This window comes from Mastomys coucha, unplaced genomic scaffold (genome assembly GCF_008632895.1).
Source record: "Mastomys coucha isolate ucsf_1 unplaced genomic scaffold, UCSF_Mcou_1 pScaffold5, whole genome shotgun sequence".
Lineage (NCBI taxonomy): Eukaryota > Metazoa > Chordata > Mammalia > Rodentia > Muridae > Mastomys > Mastomys coucha.
The window spans coordinates 112,511,997-112,517,422 of NW_022196911.1; positions in this window are offsets into that span (position 1 = coordinate 112,511,997).

Genomic DNA, 5,426 nt, shown 5'->3' on the forward strand with positions numbered 1-5,426 from the left:
CAAAAAAAAAAAAAACAAAAAAAAATTAAAAAGTGATTTATTTTATTTTCAACTATGCATATGTATCTGCGTATGTGCAAAGGAGACCGGGTGCCTGAAGAGGCCAGAGGCATTCCATCTGCAGCCGTGAGCTCCTGACCTGGGTGCTGGGGGTCAAACCTGAGTCTTCTGGGAAAGGAATGTGCGCCTGACCACCTGACAGTCTCTTCAGCCCTCTTCATAAGTTATTGCTTTATATCTTTAAATATTAACCAGGTTTATGAACCTTCAGGAAGCTGAAGCAGGAGGATCATGAGTTTCAAGTAGCCTGGGCAACTCAGAGAGCAAGCATCCAACTTTGCATTTAATAATAAACTTCAAAAAGAAGGGGAAACCCACTCAGCCATGGGTCTGTAAGGATGCCTATGAAAGGCCAGAGAGCAATGTCCGGCCCACTCCTTACGGAGTGCTGCATTAGAGGCAGAGCCTGCTTCTGTAGGCCTCAAGCTCATACAGTTTTGGAAGTCCTCTTTTAGAAATACAGCACACTTCTTTGAACAGAGACATTCACAAAGCCCACACTGAGCCTCCTGACAGGAAGTGTTTTGGTGAGGAAGTTGGGGACTCAGAGATAGCAAGTTTTATCGGCTAACAGGACCAAGTTGGAGAGTTTGAGAGAAACAGATGACTATGTGACACATTAAAAAAACAAAACACTCTGTTCAGAAGTCTGATGTCTTTCTTTTTGTTCGTCTTTGTTTTAAAGATTGATTGTTTTTATGGGTATGTGTGTGTGTGAGCCTACATGAATTTATGTGTGCAAGAGTCCACTGAGCTGGAAGACAGTGCTGGATCATCTAGAACTGAAGTTACAGGCAGGGCTGTGAACTGGTTGGTGTGTGGGTTGGGGCCAAATCGAGGCCCCCTACAAAAGCAGTAAGTGGTCTTAAGCCCTGAGCCATCTCTCCAGCTCCTGGGAAAGATGTTTTATAGAGAACTGTCACAGAGCCAGGGTTAGGCCAGAGGTCACTGGGCTTCTGACCAAATGACAGTTGGGTAGAAAAGTGACTTCCTAGAACAATTGTAATCCCATTCAAGTTTATCTAAAATTATTCCAACATTTTATCACGAATGTCATTTTTGCCAGGAGGAGACTATGAATTGCAAAAAGCAAAACAATGAAAGCAATGCCCTGAGCCAAGTTTGGAACTAATTTTTTCTTTCTCTTTTTTTAAGATTTTAATTATTTATTTTATACAAGTGAGTGCTTTATTTGTATATATGCCTGCATGCCAGAAGGTCCCATTATAGATGGGACCACCATGGGTGAGCCACCATGTGGGTGCTGGGAATTGAACTCAGGACCTCTGGAAGAGCAGACAGTGCTCTTAACCACTGAGCCATCTCTCCAGCCCCTGGAACTAATTTTTCTTCCTTCCTTCCCTTCTTCCTTCCTTTTTTTCTTCTTCTCTTTCTTTCTCTCTTTCTCTCTTTCTTTCTTTCTTTCTTTCTTTCTTTCTTTCTTTCTTTTTTAAAGATTTATTTATTATATGTAAGTACACTGTAGCTGTTTTTAGACACACCAGAAGAGGGCATCCAATCTTATTACAGATGGTTACGAGCCACTGTGTGGTTGCTGGGATTTGAACTCAGGACCTCTGGAAGAGCAATCAGTGCTCTTAACTGCTGAGCCATCTCTCCAGCCCTCAGAACTACTTTTTTCTATTTTGCATTTTTTCTTAAATAAAAAAAAAGGCCGGGCAGTAGTGGCACACACCTTTAATCCCAGCATTTAGGAGGCAGAGACAGGTGGATTTCTGAGTTTGAGGCCAGCCTGGTCTACAGAGTGAGTTCCAGGACAGCCAGGGCTATACGGAGAAATTCTGTCTCGAAAAAAAAACAGAAAAGAAAAAAAGAAAAGAAAAGGAAAGGTTTGAGATGTACCAGAGGAACTGGGCTCTTCATCCATAAGAATCGTGGATGTTTAGAGCCTAAGAAGAGGCACCCTGGATGGTTCAGGCAGAGTGACTGAGCACGTGCGGGCACCCTTCGCTTCCTGTGGCAGGATTACTGCCCTGACTTAGGATTCATTTCATACTTTGTTTGGCAGGAGAGCCAAAAGGCCTGTAATTTCAGCATTGGGAAGCTGAGGCAGGAGGACCAAGAGATACACATGTTTGGGCTGCAGAGCGTGGGAATAAGTCACAAAGCTTTTCATTCCATGGGGCTTTCTCATCATGGCACTGGAGAGGCAGCTTTGTTAGGGTGTTGGATCCTCTGGAACTGGAGTTACAGACAATTGTGAACCACTATGTGGGTACTAGGAATTGAACCTGGGTCATCAGAAAGAGCAGCCAGTGTTCTTGACCACTAAGCCTTCTCTCCAGCAGGCTCATGGGTTTCCTAACAGTCTGTTTTTAGGACTGCTGTAAACTCAGCAGGTGTATGGGTCCAGGCTTTTGGTGGGGAGCCAAGGCCTGTTGGTTGTATGTGTAGCTTGGACTGAAGAGGCAGCATGGCTAGACTCAGGGGGAAGAGAACAACTTTACAATGCTTCAGGAGAGGAATTTAGGAGGCTCACTAGTGGTTCAGGCCCCTGTCTTGCTCCCACATAGTGACATGTGGTTGCAGGGGGTGGGTATGGGGGGGGGAGGGTGGGCATGACCCTGAGATGTGATTTGGAGTGAGTCAAAGAATCTGTGTAGAGGAGAGACAGTCTGGGATTTGACATTTGTAGTACTAGCTTCTCACTAGCTCTGTGAGCAGGGCAAATTTGTATAAATAACTAACTAGGAGCTGGTCATGGGTGACGACACGCACCTCTAATCCCAGGGCTGGAGAGGGAAACACAGGAAGATTCTAAAATTGAGGCCAGCCTGGGCTGTTTAGGTAACTAAAATAGAAAAACCAAAAACTATTCTACGGATTCTAAAGACAAGAGGCGCCGCTCCCAAGCCCGGAAGACCAAAGGGAATGCTGGAATTCTCGCAACAGACCCTTCCTTACAGAACCCCCAACCAGGGCTGAGAAGGCACCTGTGCCTAGTGCTGGTGTGTCTCTGCTGCTGATTGGGGCATAGCATATGCAAGGGCCGGGAATGCAGAGTCAGGGTTCAACAGCTCCCAGGGAAGATCTGGGAAGCAGTGAGCAGATCGGAAGCAGCTACCCTTACCCAGAGCGCCAGCAGCCTTGGCAACAGGAAGACTCGGAAGCTTTTCAAGAAGAGAACGTTAGATGCAATTCCTCATCGGGAGAGCGCCAGGCAAAGATCAAGATGGAGACCAACAAGCCAAGGACTGTGGATTGCCAAACAAGGTCAGCAAGCCATCTACCAGATGTGGATCGTTCCTTAGCCCAGGAAAGTGGGACAGTGGACACAGCGAGGGTACCAAAGAGACAGCCCTGGTGGGTAGACTATGAGAAGTGTCGCCAATTTTCCCACACCTCGTGAACCCCAGGTCGTTATTCCATAGGAGCAGACATGACCCCCAAAAGAACATGCCTGAGGTTAAGTTCCTTATGTTTTTGGTCAAAGGCGCTCTCTTCTCCTGTTGCTGTGCTAAAATACTCTGACATAAGCCACATAAGTGAAAAAGGGTTTATTCTGACTCACAGTTCAAGAGTATAGCCCGGGGGCTGGCTACCTGGCTCGGTGGTTTAAGAGCGTGTATTGTTAGTGCAGGGGACTGGAGTTCAGTTCCCAGGACCACATCAGACAGCTCACAGCTGCCTGTAACTCCAGATCACACTGGCCTCCTTGTACATAGGTTTACACAGGCACACACAAAAGAATAAAGAAAAAATTTACAGACTTGGCAAATTACAGTCATGGCAGAAAGTCAAGGGGACAACTTGAAGGTCAAGGTCATGTCACATTTGAAATCAGGAAGCTCAGCTCAGCTTCTTTGCTTTATACAGCTCAGGAAAAAGACCAGCACTGGGATAAACCTGAGTTTGTGTATACTAGGCAAGCCCTCAACTTCCCTAGCCCACAAAATGGACTCTTTTTTTTTTTTTTTTTTTGGTTTTTTTTCAAGACAGGGTTTCTCTGTGTAGCCCTGGCTGTCCTGGAGCTCACTCTGTGGACCAGGCTGGCCTCGAACTCAGAAATTCACTTGCCTCTGCCTCCCAAGTGCTGGGATTAAAGGTGTGCACCACCACTGCCCAGCCAAAATGGACTCTTTTAAAAGCAGATTTTTATTGAATTTGTTTGGTTAGTGTGTGTGTGTGTGTGTGTGTGTGTGTGTGTATGCAAGAATGTGCACATGTTTGTCTGCACACACATTCACGTGTGTTCATGTGTGCATGTGTGTATGTGCTCGTGCAGGTGCGTGTGCCATCATGTGCATGTAGAGGTCAGAGGAAATGGCCGTGGCGTAGATTCCAGTGATTGAACTCGGGTGGAGCCAAGATACTTTGCTGCCTGGATTTCTCTTATACCTGAGGGCTATGAAATTATTCCTTTCTTTTTTCCTCCCTGGTCAGTTATCTTCCAAATAAACTAAGGAAGGACAATTCTTGGAAGAGCCTCCACGGTGCCCTTTACCGTTGGCCAAGCTGAGATGGGGCAGCGGTTGCCATGTGGGATGGCCGTGCAGATCTGGGCTATTTCAGGGCAAGGCCTTTTTTGTCCACATGTACTAGAGGAACACCAGGTCCCTGCTCCTTCATCAGAGGGCGGGGCCAGCACATGTTGCAGGCTCTTTCTGGTTGCTATGGACAGGGACCCCACCCTTGGGCTCTCAGCCTGAACCTCCGTCCACTTCCAAGTCCCCAGACGCAGCTGCAGTTTGTTCTGAGTGATTCCTGATGGAGGAGTGTTTATGCAAGCCTTTTCTGTGCACTTCCATTGCTGTCCCCACAAGCCCCAGAAATCCAGAGTGACCCCCAAAGATGGCTCCAATACCATTACTGAGGACTCAGGGCAAATCGGGGAAGAGTGCCACAAATTCAAGGCTAGCCTGGGCTATGTAGTAAGATAGTGAGACTCTGATTGTCCTCTGTGTGTGTGTGTGTGTGTGTGTGTGTGTGTGTGTGTGTGTGTGTATGAGAGAGAGAGGTGAGAGAGAGAGAGAGAGGTGAGAAAGAGAGGGATGGAGGGAGAGACAGACACTGACACACACACAGTTAGGAAATGACCGAAATAGGACCCTTTTCAATTTATTTTTATTTATTTATTTGTGTGAATATACATATTTGTAGGATGTCGTCTCGCAGCTCTTACTTGCGTGGGGTTCCACGAACCGAGGATTTGGAAACCTGTAATGGGTGGTAGAGAAAAGAGACAGACGCCAGGAGAAATGGTCTCATCAAGGCGCAACTTTACTTAGTGAACACGGAATATATATATACTTAGATAAGCACAGCCATGTATTTTATATTTAGGTGAGAACAGACATTCGGCAGGATCAAAGCTAAAACTCTAACACAAAGGATTCCAGGACGGG